General features: G+C 39.9%; 1 non-coding gene across 1 annotated transcript; it reads left to right on the top strand.

Moving 5' to 3' along the window:
• Positions 1-22167: 22167 nt before the first annotated feature.
• On the top strand, positions 22168-22271 carry LOC112713502 (small nucleolar RNA R71). The gene has a single exon (XR_003158479.1). It is a non-coding gene; the product is annotated as a small nucleolar RNA R71 (small nucleolar RNA).
• Positions 22272-23671: the final 1400 nt, after the last annotated feature.

Genomic DNA, 23671 nt, shown 5'->3' with positions numbered 1-23671 from the left:
TGAATTTCTGCTTTCCTACTGTCTTCTTCTTCACGCACGCAGGTCTCCTTCCATGGCAAGTTGTATATTGGTGGATCACCGTTGTCAATGGCTACCAGCTGTCCTTTCAGTGAAAAGGGTCCATGTACATGGCTAATCATCTGTTGGTTCTCACTAATGTTGGAATAGGATCCATTGATCCTTTTGTGTCTGTCACCATGCCCAACATTAATGAGTTTGAAGCTCGTCACTGTCATCCTTCCAGGATCCTACTCGGAATACCAGTGACAAGGTTTAGACTTTTCGAATCTCATGAATGCTGCCAATTGGTTCTAGCTTATACCATGAAGACTCTGGACTCACGGATTGAACGCTCTGTTGTCAGAATAGGCAGTTAAACTTGTGAGCCAGGAACCCAAGAGACATCCATTCAGTCTAAGATAGAACGAAAGTGGTTGTCAGGCACGCGTTCATAGGTTGAGAATGGTGATGAGTGTCATGGATCATCACATTCATCATGTTGAAGTGCGAATGAACGTCTTAGAATAGAAACAAGCGTGATTGAATAGAAAACATAAATAATTGCATTAATTCATCGAGACACAGCAGAGCTCCTCACCCCCATCCATGGGGTTTAGAGACTCATGCCATCAAAGATACAAATTCAGATGTAAAATTTCATGAGGTACAAAATAAATCTCTAAAAGTAGTTTTTATACTCAACTAGTAACCTAGGTTTACAGAAAATGAGTAAACTAAGATAGATAGTGCAGAAATCCACTTCTGGGGCCCACTTAGTGTGTGCTGAGACTGAGCATTGAAGCTTTCACGTGCATAGGCTATTATTGGAATTAAATGCCATTTTGTAACCTGTTTTGGCATTTAACTCTGGTTTATAACTTGTTTCTGGCGTTTAACGCCAGAATAGGGCAGAAAGCTGGCGTTGAACGCCAGTTTGCGTTGTCTAAACTTGGGCAAAGTATGGACTATTATATATTTATGAAAAGCCCTGGATGTCTTCTTTCCAACGCAATTGAGAGCGTGCCATTTGGACTTCCGTAATTCTAAATATTCCATTTCGAGTGCATGGAGGTCAGAATCTAACAATATTTGCAGTCCTTTTTTAGCCTCTGAATCAGATTTTTACTCAGGTCCCTCAATTTCAGCCAGAAAATACCTGAAATCACAAAAAAACACACAAACTCATTGTAAAGTCTAGAAATGTGATTTTTGCATAAAAACTAATATAAATGTACTAAAAAGTAGCTAGATCCTACTAAAAACTATATGAAAACACCCCCAAAAAACGTATAAAATATCCGCTCACCAGAGACCTTATCCCGAAAGCCAAAGGATGGTGTGAGATTGTAAGGAGATCCATCTTCCCTAGTGCAAACACTTCAAAGGTCAATATCAAGAGAACTACCATGGTGCATGATATTATGACAGGAGGGGAAATAAGAGTCCATGAACTCATAGCAAAGAACATCCAAGAGATATCAGAGAAGAGTGATCCTGGCTCTTGGCTCTACTATCCTAGCACCATCTTGTGCCTATGCAATAAAACTAAGGTGGTGTTTGAGGATGTAGACCCTAATTGGTTAAACCCAGGCAAGCCAAGCACTCCTCAAAGAATGTCAAATGTCACGGCTGCCCAAAGTTAGAGAAGGCCTCAAAGGAGTAGGAGAAGGGAGGAACAACAAGAAGCGGAACAACAAGCTCCAACACCAGCCACTATGGGCATGAGCCAAATCTAAAAAGCTATCAATGGTCTATCTAGACAATACTTGGAGAATTAAGAACAACAAAGAAATTTTCAACTCTAACTCATGGACCAGCAAAGAGGATTCCAATCCCAAATGATAGATCAACAAAGGGAGCTACACATGGAAGTCATGGAGCGACAAAAAGAACATTACTCCCTGATGACAAGTCATCATATACCCATTTTTCAAGCTAATTTCACTTGTTTTATTAGTCTTTATGCACTTTCTTGCATCCTAAGTAAGTGATTTGGAGTGAAAATGCATAACTTCTTTAAATCAAACAACCACCATGAAATTAATGTTAACTCATGAGGTTTAAGCTAATTTTAATTGAATTTTAATTGATTTATAAGCCTTGTGAATTTAGTGATACTTGGAGTGGTTGTTTTGGTTTATTGTAGGTGAAGAAAAGAATAAAAGAGAAAGCGTGGCCTAAGAAAGTGTGGCCAAAGGAGAAAAAGGCGTGGCTTATAATGGAGGAAGCAAGCATTGCCCTCCACAAGGGCACACTGCCCTCTAGGAGGGCAACATAAGGGAACAAAGCTTGAAAGGCAACTCTGCCCTGCCCACTACAAGGGCAGAGCACAAATCTGTGCCTTGGAATCAAGAAGAACAAAATGTTGCCCTGCCCTCCTCAAGGGCAGTATCGGGCCTTCATGGAAAATAAATCAAAGGAAAATGCCTACCAATGCTTGCCACAAGAGTTGAACACGGGACCATGAGGAAGTAAGGAATTAAGCCTCACTTTGGTACCAAGAAAGCCAAGGAAAATGGGTAGCGTGTGTAGCATCCAAGTTTCGAACACGGGGCTTCAAGGTGGAAACACTGCCCTGCCCTCCGCGAGGGCAGGGCAGCATTTTGTTGTGGCACGGCCAGCACACCAACCTGGCGCACCACAGCATCATCCGGCAGCACCAGCAGCGCACCAAGGCACCAATCTGGCGCACCAAACTTTTCTGCCCTGCCCTCCACGAGGGCAGGGCAGCATCCTGCGCACCAAGACCGCACCACGCCCGCACGACGCACGCACCACGCATCAATTTTCTGCCCTGCCCTCCACAAGGGCAGGGCAGCCTCCTGGAAGCTATTGTTTTTGGGCCAAAAATTGAATTAAAAATCCAATTTAATTCATTTCTTCACCAAATCAAAAGCCCATCCAAATCCCAAGATCCAAGAATAGAAAGTGTATAAATAGGAGCTAGTTTGATGTAATTAGGACTTTTAACTTGACTTTTGAATTTTGCACTTTTTTTGGAGCTTTGAATTTTGCAACTTTTCTCTTGGTGACTTCACTGAGATTTCAGGGAATTGGGGAGGAGAATTTATCTCTCTTCTTCCTCGTTCTTGCTTGGGCACTTTTAATTTTCTTGTTTGAGTCTTGGGTGTTAAGAATTGAGGAAATTCTGTCTCAATCTCCACTCAAGAGCTCTTTAATTTCTCTTCTGCATAATTGAATTCATTTACATTCCCTTTACTGCTTCTTCTTCAATTTCTTGTCAATTGCTTTGAGAACTTGGATCTGGGAGGGCAATTGAGATCTAGGCTTTGCTACCTAGTCTCTGAAGTCCTGAGATCCCAATTTCCTTTTGGTTCTTCTGTGAACCTTTGCTGCTCTTAATTTCTTTACTGTTTGAGTTCTAATTGCTTCTAATTCATCTTCTACTCTATTAATTGTTGCAATCTACTTTCTCTTGCTGGAATTCTGAATTCCCAATCCTTAATTCCCCTTTTATATTCAAGCAATTTACATTTCTTGCACTTTAAGTTACTGCAATTTACATTTCTTGCACTTTAAGTTTCAGTCATTTACATTCTTGTTCTTTACAATTCAACAAGTTTACTTTCCTGCTCTTTAATTTACTGCAATTTCCCCCTCTCCCTTTACATTTCAAGCAATTTAGCTTTTGTTAAATACAACCCACTCAACCAAAACTTGATTCGTTTGACTAAATCAACCACTAAACTAAAATTGCTCAATCCTTCAATCCCTGTGGGATCGACCTCACTCATGTGAGTTATTATTACTTGATGCGACCCGGTACACTTACGATGGAGGCATATCATGTTTCAGATATGCATCTCCTTATTAGGGACATGAAAGAGGAAATATGAAAGAACTTTGCCACCTTCTAATGGTCGTGGCTGCTGCTTGATTCTCCCTTTTTCTTCTTTCTCTTCCCTAGCTTGGAATAATCTCGGATCTCTTCACCAGGACATCTTCTACCCCAAACAGAATCTAAGAGTCCTGAGAGCCCAACTTCTTCCAATCTTTTAAAAGTTGCCTCAGTATAGTGATGAGATCTTGCCTGTTGCTTGGCTACAAATTCAAGGCATTGCTCAAATGGCTTGATCTGAGGATTGAGTGTTGGCAAATTATGGGTCAAGTACTCCAACCTTGCTTGCATGTTTTCATCATTCTCCATTCTTTGCGCATATCTAACTTCTCCCATGGTGTGATGAATATTCTTCCATTGATACAGGTTGTGACTATATTCCCCTGCTTTAGCTTGACTAAAATACAGCTTATCATATGATTCTTTGAATTCTTTGTATTGCTCTTTTTGTCCTTCAAGAATCTGTGCTTGAAATTCTTGCTGCTGAGTCATCATTTGTTGTTGCCATCTCTCTTGTTTCTCCTCCATTTGACGCTGCCAAGCTTCTCGTTCCTCTTTATCTTTCAAATATTGCTCTCTAAATTCTGGATGGGGCTCTAGATATTTCTCTTGGCCCCCCTGATTTTGGCCTTGTTGAGCCTGCATGAGTTGCTGAGATAGTTCTTCAATTGATCTTTGTAACTGGCTCATGTCTATGGCATCATGAGCTTGATTTCGTCCTTCCTCTCTTTGTGATCTCCTTTGTCTGGGAGCTACCACCCCTTCTTGATCTTCTTCTTCATTCATTCCCTCCATACTCTTCTTGGTGATTCCTTTCCCTTTTTTCACTTTTTCTGTGTCCTCATCTTCAAAGATCACTCCTGCTTTGTTGCATAGCCTAAGGATGGTACTTGGATGTCCAAGACTACTTGATTTACTTGTACTGTTGGCCATATCTTGAATACTGTCGGCTATGAGTTGTGCGAGGTTGATTTCACCTCCATGTAGGATGCAATATGTCAAGAGTGCTCGTTTGATTGTGACCCAAGAGGCGTTTCCAGTAGGGAGAATGGACCTCCTTACTATCTCATACCATCCTTTGGCCACAGGAGTAAGGTTTATTCTCCTCAAATGACTTGGAACTCCTTTTGAGTCTCTCTCCCAATCTGTATTTTCCACACATAGCCCTTGCAAGATCTCATCAGGATTGTTTTCCATTTGCAACCTGGTCTCATAACTAGGCTCTGCATAAGTTATGGTTCTCAACTTTAGAGCCCTAGTGATGGCTGCTGGACTGAAGCTCACTTCAACTCCTCTGACATAACTTGTGTAAGGAGCACTATCTTTGTTTTCTTTCACAGCATTTGCATAGAACTCCCTGATCATGACTGCACTGATGTCAACTAGAGGAGCACACAAGAGTTCCCACCTTCTTTCTTTAGTAATTTGCCTCATGATGGGATATTCTCCTTCCCTCAACTCAAGGCTTTTCTCATAGATGACATTCTTTGCCTCCATGAACCTATGATATCTCCCTTCATGGAATTGGGATCTAAATTTGCTTGCATCATATGATGGAGGTTCGGCTACCATAGGTTCTTTTCCCGGCCTTCTTTTTGAACTTGAGGAGGCCATCAAGTTTGAGGTGGGATGGAGAGAAAAGTGAGAATAGAAGAAAGATGTGTTGTGTTTAGGATGAGTTTCGGTTCTATTGTGTGAAATAAGGGAATCGTTTTAGTTTTGGGAGTAGAGGGGGTTATGGCTTTCATGTGAAGGTGGCTTGAATGATTGTGTAAACCGTTTAGTGCTACGGCTATTAATAGGCAGATTCTTCAAGCTTTCCAACAAAACCACAATGAATGAGAAAGGAGCTCGTTGGTGTTCATGAAGGGTTGAGATTGAGTTGACCACACCAAAGGTTCATGGATTGAACGGTCTGCATGCCTTGTTGAGGCTTTGACGAGGATTCTCTCCTCATTGGTTGCATGTATTTCGGTGTTCAATGATGCATGCATGCAGATTTTGCTTCCCAAGGGGCACATCTCCCTAGGCACATGTGACCATTCCTCTCTTAGCTTGTCCTAGCCGTGGCCCCTCCTTGTTTTTGTCGAGATCGTTTTCTCCTACATAAACCAAAACAGCTAGCCTTAAACATTAATATAAACGTTAGCCATTGACTTGTAATAAAGAAGAGAATTGTTCTGTTTTATTTAATTATTATTTGAAATTTTATTTTTTGTGATCAATTGTGTCCCTTAATTAAAGATGCTAAAAGTTGGTGAACACCAAACTTATCTCTTATTGAGGGGATGGCTTAGCAATGCAGACCATTCTTCACAATTGATGTATTTTAAAAAAAATTTATGATGCATGATCCCTTTCTGTATGGTTTTGATTCCATGAATAGGAAACTGATCTGTAGAACAATATTACATATGTAGACACCAAACTTAGTGTTTGGTCATATGCTTTATCAAGATGACATTTCATATGTTCTAAGAATAGCCCCCTTTCTTTTTGAAAAGCAAAAGTTGAGTGTGCCTTAAGGGACACCAAACTTAGAAGTCTTACTTATGTTCTAAAACAATGTATGCATTTATCAAATATGAAAGTTCAAAATCATACTCAGGGGCATCATAGCTTATTAGATGAAAGAAAAGACAGAAATCTTAAATCATGGGTTGCCTCCCATGAAGCGCTCTTTTATTGTCACTAGCTTGACATTGAACTCCCTTTAGGGTGGTTGATGCTGGTGATGTCTCAACTTGTCACCTCTAACTGTAAGCTTTCTCTGTGTGCCTTGATGCTCAATTTCCATATGCTCAAGAGAAGGTACTTGGTTGACAGTGTAATAATCTTCTGTTCCCAGCTGTTGATATACTAATTGCACCTTATCACCTTTAGAAAATCCTTCAGTTGGGATTTTCTTATTCTTCCACCCTTTGTAAGCCTTCTTCTTGTTTATCATCCCAGCTTCTTTTTGAGTTCCTTTTTCTCCTTGTAGCTGCTTATTTTTCTGTTCTACTGCCTTGTTGGCTGCTTGCTTTGGAAGGACGTCACTACTTGTCTTGCTTGTTTCTTCATTCCTTTGTGATTCTGGAAAAACTTTCAAGGTGATGCTTTCCTCATGCATTCTGAGGATTAGCTCTCCCTGCTCTATATCTACGATGGCTCTAGCAGTGGCCAAGAATGGTCGACCAAGTATTATGGAATCATTTCCATTTTCTGATGAGTCCAGGATCAGAAAATCTGCCGGATAGATGAACTTGTCAACCTTAACTAAAAGGTTCTCAATCAACCCTTTAGGATATACTACTGATTGGTCCACCAATTCCAAGGACATCTGTATTGGTTTCACTTCTTCTATGCCAAGCTTTTTCACTAAAGATGATGGGATTAGATTTATGCTTGCTCCTAAGTCACATATCCCCTTGTTGATGAATAGGCTTCCAATAGTTCAGGGTAGGAAGAAACCTCCAGGGTCTTCAAGCTTGGGAGGAAGTCCTTTTCTGATTAGTGCACTGCATTCTTCACTGAGCATTACAGTCTCCTTCTCATTCCAATCTCTCTTCTTATTGATGAGCTCCTTCAAAAACTTGGCGTACAGAGGCATTTGCTCCAATGCCTCAGCTAAAGGTATGTTGATTTCCAGCTTCTTGAAAATTTCAAGAAATTTGTAAAAATGCTGATCCTTTGTCTCTTTGTGGAATCTTTGAGGATAAGGCAGTGGGGGTGTCAAGCTTTTCTCCCCTTGAAGTTGTCTTGGAATTGGTTCTTCCATGATCTGCTTTCCCTTCTTCAAATTTTGTGGTCTATCTTCTTTTTCTTGAGGTTGATTCTGAGGTTGATTGCTTGCTGTTGCATCTTCATCATTGGCTGCCTCTTTTTCAACCTGTTTCTCGTCACTTTCTTTATGCTTCTTGGTGGCTTCTTGGTTACCATCCACTAACATCTTTCCACTTCTTAGTTGCACGACCTTGCATTCTTCCTTTGGGTTAGGAATGGTGTCACTTGGTAGTGAGCTTGATGGTTTTTCAACAGAAATCTGTTTGGAGATTTGCCCAATCTGCCTCTCCAGGTTCTTCATGAAAGCTTCTTGGTTCTTTGTTGTCATTTCTTGGTTTTTCATCATCTTTTCCATGAGCATTTCTAGATTAGTGATCCTCTGAGAATCTTGTGAGGTTGGTTGGTTTTGGGGTGTTGATGGATGATGATGAGTGTTTTGGTTTGCTGGGTGGTTATTGGGTGGATAATGGTTAGAGTTGGGATAAGTGTTTTGTGGTCTTCTATATGTATTTTGGTTAGTGTTTGGCTGGTTATTTTTTGTGTTTTTCCAATTGTTTTGAGTAGAGTTCCTTTGCCATGGCTGTTGGCTTTGATTGTGGTTGTCTCCCCATCTAAGGTCAGGATGGTTCTTCCAAGATGGATTGTAAGTATCACCATAGACTTCATTTGTTGCAGGATTTTGGTTGTGCATGTATTGGACTTGCTCTTGCTGTTGCTCCTCTTGAATCTCTTCATTTTGCCCCCAGGTAGTTGATGGTTGGCTTGTGGCACTTACTGCTGCAACCTGCAAGCCATCAATCCTTTTGGCCATTTGCTCAAATTGTTGTTGAATTTGCTGCTGCATTATCTTGTTCTGAGCTAGAATTGAATCCACTCCTTCCAACTCCATTAATCCTCTTCTTTGTGATGGTTGGCGTTGTCTTTGATGAGCAAAGAAATACTGGTTGTTAGCCACCATATCAGTGAGGTTTTGAGCTTCCTCTGTAGTTTTCATGAGTTGTAAAGAGCCTCCAGCTGAATGATCAAGTGCTTCTTGAGCCTTAAGAGTGAGTCCTTCATAGAAGTTCTGCAACTTGTCCCACTCAGTGAACATCTCTGGTGGACATTTCCTCAATAGTGCCTTATATCTTTCCCATGCTTCATATAAATTTTCAGCCTCCATTTGAGTGAATGTCTGCACCTCAGTCTTCAATCTTAGGATCCTTTGAGGGGGATAGAATTTGGCAAGAAACTTGCTCACCAAGTCATCCCAAGTGTTGATGCTCTCTTTTGGAAAGGTCTCTAGCCATTGAGTGGCTTTGTCTCTGAGAGAAAATGGAAAGAGCAACAACTTGTAGCTGTCAGGAGGCACACCATTGGTTTTCACAGTATCACAAATCCTCAAGAAGGTAGATAAGTGTTGATTTGGGTCCTCCAATGGCCCTCCTCCAAAAGAGCAGTTGTTTTGAACCAAAGTGATGAGTTGTGGCTTTAGTTCAAAATTGTTTGCATTGACATTTGGAGTAAGAATGCTACATCCACAGTGTCTAGCATTTGCAAATGTGTATGAAGCCAGGACTCTTCTTTGTTGTTGGTTATTGTTGGCCCCTCCTCCTGGTTGATTGAGATTTGATGGATCTCCTTCCATTTCTTGGAATTCCTCCTCAGATTCTTCCTCTCCAATAACGTTCTTCCCTCTTTCAGCTCTTCTTATTCTTCGGAGAGTTCTTTGGTCAATTTCAGAGAGGATGGGGGAAGATCTTCCTGTACCTGACATACAAACACACAACAATAAACACACAGACCCAGAAAACCAATGAAACTTCAATCTGTAGCTAGAATGAAGTTTTAGTTAGTTTAAGCAAAAATTCAAACATTTAGTGTGTTAGCCAAAATTTAAAACAACAGAAAAGAAAAAGTGCTTGATCTAGATCTCCACTTCACTTAATCATTGTCAATCTATTTCAATCCCCGGCAACGGCGCCAAAAACTTGATATGTGGAAAACGATCCAACACAAAACTCACTGGCAAGTGCACCGGGTCGCATCACGTAATAATAACTCACATGAGTGAGGTCGATCCCACAGGGATTGAAGGATTGAGCAATTTTAGTTTAGTGGTTGATTTAGTCAAACGAATCAAGTTTTGGTTGAGTGGGTTGTATTTAACAGAAGCTAAATTTCTTGGAATGTAAAGGGAGAGGGGGAAATTGCAGTAAATTAAAGAGCAGGAAAGTAAACTTGCTGAATTGTAAAGAATAAGAATGTAAATGACTAAAACTTAAAGTGCAAGAAATGTAAATTGCAGTAACTTAAAGTGCAAGAAATGTAAATTGCTTGAATATAAAAGGGGAATTAAGGATTGGGAATTCAGAATTCCAGCAAGAGAAAGTAGATTGCAACAATTAATAGAGTAGAAGATGAATTAGAAGCAATTAGAACTCAAACAGTAAAGAAATTAAGTGCAGCAAAGGTTCACAGAAGAACCAAAAGGAAATTGGGATCTCAGGACTTCAGAGACTAGGTAGCAAAGCCTAGATCTCAATTGCGCTCCCAGATCCAAGTTCTCAAAGCAATTGACAAGAAATTGAAAAAGAAGCAGTAAAGGGAATGTAAATGAATTCAATTATGCAGAAGAGAAATTAAAGAGCTCTTGAGTGGAGATTGAGACAGAATTTCCTCAATTCTTAACACCCAAGACTCAAACAAGAAAATTAAAAGTGCCCAAGCAAGAACGAGGAAGAAGAGAGATCAATTCTCCTCCCCAATTCTCTGAAATCTGAGTGAAGTCACCAAGAGAAAAGTTGCAAAATTCAAAGCTCAAAAAAAGTGCAAAATTCAAAAGTCAAGTTAAAAGTCCTAATTACATCAAACTAGCTCCTATTTATACACTTTCTATTCTTGGATCTTGGGATTTGGATGGGCTTTTGATTTGGTGAAGAAATGAATTAAATTGAATTTTTAATTCAATTTTTGGCCCAAAAACAATAGCTTCCAAGAGGCTGCCCTGCCCTTGTGGAGGGCAGGGCAGAAAATTGATGCGTGGTGCGTGCGTGGTGCGGGCGTGGTGCGATCTTGGTGCGCAGGATGCTGCCCTGCCCTCGCGGAGGGCAGGGCAGAAAAGTTTGGTGCGCCAGATTGGTGCCTTGGTGCGCTGCTGGTGCTGCCGGATGATGCTGTGGTGCGCCAGGTTGGTGTGCTGGCCGTGCCACAACAAAATGCTGCCCTGCCCTCGCGGAGGGCAGGGCAGTGTTTCCACCTTGAAGCCCCATGTTCGAAACTTGGATGCTACACACGCTACCCATTTTCCTTGGCTTTCTTGGTACCAAAGTGAGGCTTAATTCCTTGCTTTCTCATGGTCCCGTGTTCAACTCTTGTGGCAAGCATTGGTCGGCATTTTCCTTTGATTTATTTTCCATGAAGGCCCGATACTGCCCTTGAGGAGGGCAAGGCAACATTTTGTTCTTCTTGATTCTAAGGCACATATTTGTGCTCTGCCATTGTAGTGGGCAGGGCAGAGTTGCCTTTCAAGCTTTGTTCCCTTATGTTGCCCTCTTAGAGGGCAGTGTGCCCTTGTGGAGGGCAATGCTTGCTTCCTCCATTATAAGCCACGCCTTTTTCTCCTTTGGCCACACTTTCTTAGGCCACGCTTTCTCTTTTATTCTTTTCTTCACCTACAATAAACCAAAACAACAACTCCAAGTATCACTAAATTCACAAGGCTTATAAATCAATTAAAATTCAATTAAAATTAGCTTAAACCTCATGAGTTAACATTAATTTCATGGTGGTTGTTTGATTTAAAGAAGTTATGCATTTTCACTCCAAATCACTTACTTAGGATGCAAGAAAGTACATAAAGACTAATAAAACAAGTGAAATTAGCTTGAAAAATGGGTATATGATGACTTGTCATCACACAAAAACTTGATGTGTGGAAAATGATCCAACACAAAACTCACCGGCAAGTGTACCAGGTCGCATCAAGTAATAATAACTCACATGAGTGAGGTCGATCCCACAGTGATTGAAGGATTGAGCAGTTTTAGTTTAGTGGTTGATTTAGTCAAACGAATCAAGTTTTGGTTGAGTGGTTTGTATTTAACAGAAGCTAAATTGCTTGGAATGTAAGGGGAGTGGGGGAAATTGCAGTAAATTAAAGAGCAGGAAAGTAAACTTGCTAAATTGTAAAGAACAAGAATGTAAATGACTGAAACTTAAAGTGCAAGAAATGTAAATTGCAGTAACTTAAAGTGCAAGAAATGTAAATTGCTTGAATATAAAAGGGGAATTAAGGATTGGGAATTCAGAATTCCAGCAAGAGAAAGTAGATTGCAACAATTAATAGAGTAGAAGATGAATTAGAAGCAATTAGAACTCAAACAGTAAAGAAATTAAGTGCAGCAAAGGTTCACAGAAGAACCAAAAGGAAATTGGGATCTCAGGACTTCAGAGACTAGGTAGCAAAGCCTAGATCTCAATTGCCCTCCCAGATCCAAGTTCTCAAAGCAATTGACAAGAAATTGAAGAAGAAGCAGTAAAGGGAATGTAAATGAATTCAATTATGCAGACGAGAAATTAAAGAGCTCTTGAGTGGAGATTGAGACAGAATTTCCTCAATTCTTAACACCCAAGACTCAAACAAGAAAATTAAAAGTGCCCAAGCAAGAACGAGGAAGAAGAGAGATCAATTCTCCTCCCCAATTCTCTGAAATCTGAGTGAAGTCACCAAGAGAAAAGTTGCAAAATTCAAAGCTCCAAAAAAAGTGCAAAATTCAAAAGTCAAGTTAAAAGTCCTAATTACATCAAACTAGCTCCTATTTATACACTTTCTATTCTTGGATCTTGGGATTTGGATGGGCTTTTGATTTGGTGAAGAAATGAATTAAATTGGATTTTTAATTCAATTTTTGGCCCAAAAACAATAGCTTCCAGGAGGCTGCCCTGCCCTTGTGGAGGGCAGGGCAGAAAATTGATGCGTGGTGCATGCGTGGTGTGTGCGTGGTGCGGTCTTGGTGCGCAGGATGCTGCCCTGCCCTCGCGGAGGGCAGGGCAGAAAAGTTTGGTGCGCCAGATTGGTGCCTTGGTGCGCTGCTGGTGCTGCCGGATGATGCTGTGGTGCGCCAGGTTGGTGTGCTGGCCGTGCCACAACAAAATGCTGCCCTGCCCTCGCGGAGGGCAGGGCAGTGTTTCCACCTTGAAGCCCCGTGTTCGAAACTTGGATGCTACACACGCTACCCATTTTCCTTGGCTTTCTTGGTACCAAAGTGAGGCTTAATTCCTTGCTTCCTCATGGTCCCGTGTTCAACTCTTGTCGCAAGCATTGGTAGGCATTTTCCTTTGATTTATTTTCCATGAAGGCCCGATACTGCCCTTGAGGAGGGCAGGGCAACATTTTGTTCTTCTTGATTCCAAGGCACAGATTTGTGCTCTGCCCTTGTAGTGGGCAGGGCAGAGTTGCCTTTCAAGCTTTGTTCCCTTATGTTGCCCTCCTAGAGGGCAGTGTGCCCTTGTAGAGGGCAATGCTTGCTTCCTCCATTATAAGCCACGCCTTTTTCTCCTTTGGCCACACTTTCTTAGGCCACGCTTTCTCTTTTATTCTTTTCTTCACCTACAATAAACCAAAACAACCACTCCAAGTATCACTAAATTCACAAGGCTTATAAATCAATTAAAATTCAATTAAAATTAGCTTAAACCTCATGAGTTAACATTAATTTCATGGTGGTTGTTTGATTTAAAGAAGTTATGCATTTTCACTCCAAATCACTTACTTAGGATGCAAGAAAGTGCATAAAGACTAATAAAACAAGTGAAATTAGCTTGAAAAATGGGTATATGATGACTTGTCATGAATATAGGGTTCTCAATGAGGAAGGCATCTAGACAAGGTTGAGTACGACATGAGTACTCAAGCTACGCTTAATAATTTGGTCAGTTTTCTGCCTCAGTTGAACCCAGGAATACCAAAGTATGAAGACATTAGCGAAAGAATAGAGTCAAAAAAGTTGAAAGAGCCAGACGCAACGTAGCCAAGTTAAGGAAAAAGATGGAGGATGCTGGCTTTTGGAAGAAGCTGAAGGAGAAAGGAGGAGCAAGTAGCCAGTAAGAGGGAGATCAAAAAGGAGAGAAGAAGAGAAGGGAAAGCAAGCTAAAGAGTAAAAGGTGGTGCGGCTCTTTGCTCATCAAATTTAATAAGGAAGAACACGATTCCATATTTATTTCATGAGTTAACATTTGTTTAAAATCATTTGCATTCTGTTTGTCTTTCTTTCTTGTCATTTTAGCTTTCTAATCTAAGTGCTTATGCCATGCGATCTTGCTTGAGTGTATGCCTTGTTCCCAATTCTTGAATAAAAGAAAAATGTTGTGAAATAGAGAAAGAGTAATAGTCCATTTTGGTAGAAGTTAGAATAAGGTTATGTGGTGGTGCATGCTTGAACACTTAGTAAGTTCACTAATAAAGTTGAAGGGTAGAATGTTCACCTTAAGTATGAGCTTAATTTGCTTCATATGAAACCTTTGTGAATAAAGATCATGGTAAGAAAGAAATAAAAAGGAAGAATGAAAGAAAAGCCAACGTTAGTGGCAAAGTTAGGCCACTAAGGGGCAGCACTAACATTGGCAATAAAAAGAAAGAAACAAGGAATAAGCTAGGCACCAATAGCTTGAACCTTAAAATATATGCCTATGGTGCTTTTGTATTAGGACATCCTTGGATGATTAGGTTCTGAAGAGTGCTTTATCACTTGATAACTTGGCTTAACTAACCCAGGATTATCAAACAAAAGTCCATTATCAAGAGCAGCCTAACTACAAAGCATTTAGTAACCCAAAGAGGTGCTGGGCATCAATTTCTCAAGGATTAGATTACAAGCTAAATGCCTGTAGCGTGTATGTGTTGAGGAGAGGCTTGAATTAGTAAGTCTGAGGTGTGCTTTAACACCCAACACCTTGAGCCAACTGGGTCGGGAGTGTTAACTGAAAGCTTACCATAAAGAGCTGCCTCAACACAGAACATTAATAAACCCCATTTTTAGGGTTTATCTTGTGTTGAATTTAGAGGGATTTTATCATATTTTCTCACATTTATTCAACGAAATAGCATGGTTTTGTAATTATCCTTTAATTGTGCTTAAGACTGAAAACATGCTTTTTAGGTCTTAAAATAGCTAAATTTAATTCACCTTGATTCCATTCGATGCATTGATATGTTTGTTTAGTGATTTAAGGTTTAGAAGGCAAAGATTGGATTGAGGGAATGAAGAGAAAGCATGTAAAAATGGAGAACTCATGAAGAAATGAAGGAATTGCCAAGCTGTCAATCTTCACCTCTTCGCGCTTAATCGACCACAACATGAGCTACATAGGTCCAAATGAGGCAGTTTCAGTTGTGTTGGAAAGGGGATGAACCAAGTAGTGTTAGTTTGAGTTTTCACCATGCTTTAGGTAGAATTCTAGAGAGAGAAGCTCTCTCATCTCTCTAGAAATTAGGTTAGGTTTAGATTAGGATTTTCTTAGATCTAGTTTTAATTGTTGTTTCCATTTAGTTTCCTTTACCATTTATTGTTCCTATATCTTTGCTCTCTTAGTTTTTCATGTTAATTTCTTCTATTTTGCCACTTTCATGTCTATGAGCACTTTGTTGGTTTTAGTTTCCTTTAATGCAATTTCATGTTTTATGTTCCTCTATTGTTTAATTGCTTTGTTATTGTTATTTTCTTGCAATTGGTAATTGTGGATTTATATTTCTTTCAATTTTATTATGCTTTCCTTTTATGCCTTCCAAGTGTTTGATAAAATGATTGGTAGGATGTTAGAGTAGATTTTTGTGTTCTTGGCTTGGGATGGTAACTTAGGTGAACTTGAGTTGCTAATGTCCAAGTGATTGATAATTGGTATCCATTGACACTAGCTTTCACTAAGTCAATTAGTGAGTGGCTTATGGATTGGGATTGATAAGGCTCATTTGACTTTCCTTCACTTGTTAGAGGATAACTTAATGAGATTGATCCTTACAATTATCATGTTGTGGTTAGTAACAAGGATAAAGATCCTTAACCATCAACCATTGCCAAGACCTTTTTACCATTAGAGTTTCATTTACTTTCTTGTCATTTACATTTCTTGTCTATTATTCCAAAAACCCCAAAACACTTATCCATAACCAATAACATGAACACTTCCTTGCAATTCCTTGAGAGACGACCCGAGGTTTAAATACTTCGGTTTATTTTTATTGAGGTTTGTACTTGTGATAAACAAAATTTTTATTGAGGAATTGTTTGTTGGTTTAGAACTATACTTGCAACGAGAATTTATTTGTGAAATTCTTTACCGACACAATAATTTCCGCTCATCAAACAATATGCTTCAAAATAAAGAATAAGCCTTTAGTAAGAAAAAGGAAAGCAATAAGTTAACACCAAGGATCAAAGAATAAAGAGGGTTCATAGAAGCAACAGAGTTAGTGTTTAAGGGGATGTTGTAACTGGGAAACTAATAAGTTTATGAGCTTCAAAGATATCATGCATGAAACCCCATAAACCAAGATTGATTATCTTTCAATAAGGGCTTACATCTATCTCTGTTTTTATTCATTTATCTTATGCTTTACTGCTTGCTTGGGGACAAGCAAGATTTAAGTTTGGTGTTGTGATGCCTATGCGTCTTAGGCTAGTTTCACAAGCCTTTTTCATTAGTTTTTACATGGTTTCATGCACTTTCTCAGGCAATAAGTAAGCATTTGGATGAGTAATGTATGCATGTCATGATTCAATCAAACATTGATAATTATGAAAATTTTCACGAGATTAATGCAAGAATTACTTGATGCAATGAATGATGCATTATCTTGTGATTATAGCAAAGTTTTGATGCATTTGTTTAGTTGATGATAGGTAAAGAGAGGCAAAAGAAGGGGCAGAGAAGAAGCAGAGGAAGCAATGTTGGTGGCCCAAGTTGGCTCACCAATGTTGGCTCAAGGAAGGAGAAGCAACGTTGGTGGCCCAAGTTGGCTTACCAACGTTGCCCATCAACGTTGCAAAGAAGGAGGAGGCAACATTGGTGGCCAAAGTTAACTCACCAACGTTGCCTATCAACATTGTCAAGGAATGGGGAAGCAACGTTGGTGGCTGGTGCACGAAATTGTGATCATCAATGGCGCCATCAACATGATACGCTCAATTGTAATCTCAACTCTTTATCACAACTTCGCACAACTAACCAGCAAGTGCACTGGGTTGTCCAAGTAATAAACCTTACGCGAGTAAGGGTCGATCCCACGGAGATTGTTGGTATGAAGCAAGCTATGGTCATCTTGTAAATCTCAGTCTGGCGGATTCAAATGGTTATGGAGGATTGATAATTAAAAGATGAATAAAACATAAAATAAAGATAGAGATACTTATGTAATTTATTGGTGAGAATTTCAGATAAGCATATGGAGATGCTTTGTCCCTTCCGTCTCTCTGCTTTCCTACTGTCTTCATCCAATCCTTCTTACTATTTTCCATGGCAAGCTGTATGTTGGGCATCACCGTTGTCAATGGCTACAGTCCCGTCCTCTCAGTGAAAATGTTCAACGCGCTCTGTCACAGCACGGCTATTCATCTGTCGGTTCTCGATCATGTCGGAATAGAATCCAGTGATTCTTTTGCGTCTGTCACTAACGCCCCACAATCGTGAGTTTGAAGCTCGTCACAGTCATTCAATCCTTGAATCCTACTCAGAATACCACAGACAAGGTTTAGACCTTCTGGATTCTCTTGAATGCCGCCATTAATTCTAGCTTATACCAGGAAGATTCCGATTAAGGAATCCAAGAGATATCCACTCAATCTAAGGTAGAACGGAGGTGGTTGTCAGGTACACGTTCATAGGTGAGAATGATGATGAATGTCATAGATCATCACCTTCATCAAGTTGAGGAACAAGTGATATCTTGGAACAAGAATAAGCTGAATTGAATAGAAGAACAATAGTAATTGCATTAATACTCGAGGTACAGCAGAGCTCCACACCTTAATATATGGTGTGTAGAAACTCCACCATTGAAAATACATAAGAACAAGGTCTAGGCATGGCCGAGAGGCCAGCCTCCATGATCTAAGGACTAGACGTCCAAAGATGATCCTAAGATCTAAAGTGATCAAAAGATGAAATACAATAGCAAAAGGTCCTATTTGTAGAGAACTAGTAGCTTAGGGTTTACAAAGATGAGTAAATGACATAAAAATCCACTTCCGAGCCCACTTGGTGTGTGCTTGGGCTGAGCATTGAAGCTTTCATGTGAATAGACTTTTCTTGGAGTTAAACTCCAGCTTCTGTGCCAGTTTGGGCGTTTAACTCCCATTCTTGTGCCAGTTCCGGCGTTTTACGCCAGAATTCTTGAGCTGACATGGAACGCCTGTTTGGGCCATCAAATCTTGGGCAAAGTATGAACTATTATACATTGATGGAAAGATCAGGACGTCTACTTTCCAACGCAATTGAGAGCGCGCCAATTGAGCTTCTGTAGCTCCAGAAAATCCACTTCAAGTGCAGGGAGGTCAGAATCCAACAGCATATGCAGTCCTTTTCAGCCTCTGAAACAGATTTTTGCTCAGGTCCCACAATTTCAGCCAGAAAGTACCTGAAATCACAGAAAAACACAAAAACTCATAGTAAAATCCAGAAAAGTGAATTTTAACTAAAAACTAATAAAAATATAATAAAAACTAACTAAAACATACTAAAAACATACTAAAAACAATGCCAAAAAGCGTATAAATTATCCGCTCATCACAACACGAAACGTAAATTGTTGCTTGTCCTCAAGCAAGTGAAAATCAAATAAGATAAAAAGAAGAGAATATGCAATGAATTCCAAAAACATCTATGAAGATCAGTATTAATTAGATGAGCGGGGCTTTTAGCTTTTTGCCTCTGAACAATTTTGGCATCTCACTTTATCCTTTGAAATTAAGAATGATTGGCTTCTATAGGAACTCAAAATCCAGATAGTGTTATTGATTCTCCTAGTTAAGTATGATGATTCTTGAACACAGCTACTTTATGAGTCTTGGCTGTGGCCCAAAGCACTCTGTCTTCCAGTATTACCACCGGATACATACATGCCACAGACACATAACTGGGTGAACCTTTTTAGATTGTGACTCAACTTTGCTAGAGTCCCCAATTAGAGGTGTCCAGGGTTCTTAAGCACACTCTTATTGCCTTGGATCACAATTTTTTTTTTTTTTTTTTGAATTCACTGCTTTTTCTTACTTCAAGAATCATTTTTATGATTTTTCAGATCCTCAGTAACATGTCTCTTTTTTTATCATTCTTTCAAGAGCCAACATTCATGAATAATAAATTCAAAAGACATATGCACTGTTCAAGCATACATTCAGAAGTCAAAGTATTGCCACCACATCAAAATAATTAATCTGTTATAAAATTTAAAATTCGTGCAATTCTTCTCTTTTTCAATTAAGAACATTTTTCATTTAAGAAAGGTGATGGATTCATAGGACATTCATAACTTTAAGGCATAGACATTAAGACACTAATGATCATAAGACACAAATATAGATAAACATAAGCATAAAAATTCGAAAAACGGAAAAATAAAGAATAAGGAAATTAAAGAACGGGTCCACCTTAGTGATGGCGGCTTGTTCTTCCTCTTGAAGATCTTATGGAGTGCTTGAGCTCCTCAATGTCTCTTCCTTGCCTTTGTTGCTCCTCTCTCATGATTCTTTGATCTTCTCTAATTTCATGGAGGAGGATGGAATGTTCTTGGTGCTCCACCCTTAGTTATCCCATGTTGGAACTCAATTCTCCTAGGGAGGTGTTGATTTGCTCCCAATAATTTTGTGGAGGAAAGTGCATCCCTTGAGGCATCTCAGGGATTTCATGATGAGTCAGATCTCTTGTTTGCTCCATCCTTTTCTTAGTGGTATCCATGAGGACTTGGTCCAACCTTTGATCAAAGTTGACCCTTTTTGAGTTTGAAAGGGACCTCGGGGATTACCTTCTTCTTGGCCACAACTTCATAGAAGTGGTCTTGATGCACCCTTGAGATGAATCTTTCCATCTCCCATGACTTAGAGGTGGAAGCTTTTGCCTTCCCTTTCCTCTTTCTAGAGGTTTATCCGGCCTTAGATGCCATAAATGGTTATGAAAAATCAAAAAGCAATGCTTTTACCACACCAAACTTAGAAGGTTTGCTCGTCCTCGAGCAAAAGAAGAAAGAAGAGAGTAGAAGAAGAAGAAATAGAGGAAATGGAGGTGGCTGTGTGGTTTCGCCAAGGGGGAGAAGTAGTTTTTTAGGTTGTGTGAAAATGAAGGATGGATGTGAGTAGTGAAGAGAATAGTGGGATTTGATAGGTGAGGGGTTTTTGGGGAAGAGGTGTTAAGGTGATTGGTGAATGGGTGAAAAAGAGAGAGACTGGTGGGGTAGGTGGGGATCCTGTGGGGTCCACAGATCCTGAAGTGTCAAGGAAAATTCATCCCTGCACCAAGTGGCGAGCAAAAAGGCTCCTTTTTGCCAATTCTGGCGTTAAACGCTGAGCTGGTGCCCATTTCTGACATTTAACGCCAGCTTCTTGCCCCGTCCTGGCGTTTAACGTCAGTCTGGTGCCCCTTTCTGGCATTAAACGCCCAGAATGGTGCCAGACTGGGCGTTAAACGCCCATTTGCTGCCCTTACTGGCGTTTAAACGTTAGCAAGTTTTCCTCCAGGGTGTGCTGTTTTTCTTTCTATTTTTGCTTTTTCAATTGATTTTGTGACTTCCCATGATCATCAACCTAAAAAAAACATAAAATAACAATGGAAAATAGATAAATATAACATTGGGTTGCCTCCCAACAAGCGCTTCTTTAATGTCAGTAGCTTGACAGTGGGCTCTCATGAAGCCTCACAGATATTCAGAGCAATGTTGGAATCTCCCAACACCAAACTTAGAATTTGGTTGTGGCCTCCTAACACCAAACTTAGAGTTTGACTGTGGGGGCTCTGTTTGACTCTGTTTTGAGAGAAGCTCTTCATGCTTCCTCTCCATGGTTACAGAGGGATATCCTTGAGCCTTAAACACGAAGGATTCTTCATTCACTTGAATGATCAATTCTTCTCTGTCAACATCAATCACAGCCTTTGCTGTTGCTAGGAAGGGTCTGCCAAGGATGATGGATTCATCCATGCACTTCCCAGTCTCTAGGACTATAAAATCAGCAGGGATGTAATGGTCTTCAACCTTTACCAGAACATCCTCTACAAGTCCATAAGCTTGTTTTCTTGAATTGTCTGCCATCTCTAGTGAGATTCTTGTAGCTTGCACCTCAAAGATCCCTAGCTTCTCCATTACAGAGAGAGTCATGAGGTTTATGCTTGACCCTAGGTCACACAGAGCCTTCTCAAAGGTCATGGTGCCTATGATACAAGGTATTGAGAACTTCCCAGGGTCCTGTCTCTTTTGAGGTAATCTCTGCCTAGTCAAGTCATCCAGTTCTTTGGTGAGCAAAGGGGGTTCATCCTCCCAAGTCTCATTACCAAATAACTTGTCATTTAGCTTCATGATTGCTCCAAGGTACTTAGCAACTTGCTCTTCAGTGACATCTTCGTCCTCTTCAAGGGAAGAATACTCATCAGAGCTCATGAATGGCAGAAGTAAATCCAATGGAATCTCTATGGTCTCAGTGTGAGCCTCAGATTCCCATGGTTCATCATTAGGGAACTCATTGGAGTCCAGTGGACGTCCATTGAGGTCTTCCTCAGTGGCGATCACTGCCTCTTCCTCCTCTCCAAATTCGGCCATGTTGATGGCCTTGCACTCTCCTTTTGGATTCTCTTCTGTATTTCTTGGAAGAGTACTAGGAGGGAGTTCAGTAACTTTCTTACTCAGCTGACCCACTTGTGCCTCCAAGTTTCTAATGGAGGACATTGTTTCAGTCATGAAACTTTGAGTGGTTTTGATTAGATCAGAGACCATGGTTGCTAAGTCAGAGTGACTTTGCTTAGAATTCTCTGTCTGTTACTGAGAAGATAATGGAAAAGGCTTGCCACTGCTAAACCTGTTTCTTCCACCATTATTGTTGTTGAAACCTTGTTGAGGTCTCTGTTGATCCTTCCATGAGATATTTGGGTGATTTCTCCATGAAGGATTATAGGTGTTTCGATAGGGTTCTCCTATGTAATTCACCTCTTCCATTGAAGGGTTCTCAGGATCATAAGCTTCTTCTTCAGATGAAGCATCCTTAGTACTGCCTGGTGCAGCTTGCATTCCAGACATACTTTGAGAAATCATATTGACTTGCTGAGTCAATATTTTGTTCTGAGCCAATATGGCATTCAGAGTATCAATCTCAAGAACTCCTTTCTTCTGATTCGTCCCATTGTTCACAGGATTCTTTTCAGAAGTGTACATGAATTGGTTATTTGCAACCATTTCAATGAGTTCCTGAGCTTCTGCAGGTGTCTTTTTTAGATGAAGAGATCCTCCAGCAGAGCTGTCCAATGACATCTTGGATAGTTCAGACAGACCATCAAAGAAGATACCTATGATGCTCCATTCAGAAAGTATGTCAGAGGGACACTTTCTGATCAATTATTTGTATCTTTCCCAAGCTTCATAGAGGGATTCACCTTCATTCTGTTTGAAGGTTTGAACTTCCACTCTAAGCTTACTCAATTTTTGAGGTGGAAAGAACTTTGCCAAGAAGGCATTGACTAGCTTTTCCCAAGAGTTCAGGCTTTCTTTAGGTTGTGAGTCCAACCATATCCTAGCTCTGTCTCTTACAGCAAAAGGGAATAGCATAAGTCTGTAGACCTCAGTGTCAACCCCATTGGTCTTGACAGTGTCACAGATTTACAAGAATTCAGCTAAAAACTGATGAGGATCTTCCAATGGAAGTCCATGGAACTTGCAATTCTGTTGCATTAGAGAAACTAATTAAGGCTTAAGCTCAAAGTTGTTTGCTCCAATGGCAGGGATATAGATGCTTCTCCCATAGAAGTCAGGAGTAGGTGCAGTAAAGTCACCCAGCACCTTCCTTGCATTGTTGGCATTGTTGTTGTTTTCAGCTGCAATTTCTTCTTCTTGTTTGAAGATTTCTGTTAGGTCTTCTACAGAGAGTAGTGCTTTAGCTTCTCTTAGCTTTTGCTTCAAGGTCCTTTCAGGTTCAGGGTCAGCCTCAACAAGAATGCTTTTGTCTTTGTTCCTGCTCATATGAAAGAGAAGAGAACAAGAAAATATGGAATCCTCTATGTCAAAGTATAGAGATTCCTTGAGGTGTCAGAGGAAAAGAAAAATAGAAGGAAGAGGTAGACGAATTCGAACTTATCAAGAGAGATAGGGTTTGAATTGTGCATTGAGGAGGAGTGTTAGTTCATAAATAGAAGGATGTGAGAAGAGGGGAAGAATTTTTGAAATTGAAGTAAAAGATTTTAAAATAATTAAAAGAAATTTTGAAAAATTTGATTGATGATTTTCGAAAACTAAAGTTGGAAAAGAAATAAAGTGATTTTTGAAAAAGATTTTTGAAAGTAGAAATCAAAAAGATATGATTGAAAATTAATTTTGAAAAAGATGTGATTGAAAAGATACAGTTTTAAAAAGATATGATTGAGAAGATATGATTTGAAAAAGATTTGATTTTGAAAAATTTTGAAAACTTGAAAAAAAATTGAATTAAAAACAAAATCTTCCCTCTTGTGCCATCCTGGTGTTAAACGCCAAGAATGGTATACATTCTGGCGTTTAACGCCCAAAATGCTACCCTTTTGGGCGTTAAACGCCCAGCCAGGTACCCTGGCTGGCGTTTAACCGCCAGTTTTCCTTCCTCACTGGGCGTTTTGAACGCCCAGCTTTTTCTGTGTGAATCCTCTGCTGTATGTTATGAATCTTCAATTCCCTGTATTATTCACTTCAAAAGACACAAAATCAAAATGCAACTAAAATCAAATAAACAATGCATGCAAGACACCAAACTTAGAAGTTTGTATACTATTGATACTAACAATTTGAGAATGCATATGAGAAACAACAAAACACTCAAAACAAGTGAATTTAAAGATCAGAACAAG

The sequence above is a fragment of the Arachis hypogaea genome, chromosome 1 (genome assembly GCF_003086295.3).
Source record: "Arachis hypogaea cultivar Tifrunner chromosome 1, arahy.Tifrunner.gnm2.J5K5, whole genome shotgun sequence".
NCBI classification, from domain to species: domain Eukaryota; kingdom Viridiplantae; phylum Streptophyta; class Magnoliopsida; order Fabales; family Fabaceae; genus Arachis; species Arachis hypogaea.
Note: the sequence above shows the minus strand (reverse complement) of the source record. Positions and strands in the feature narration are given on the sequence as shown.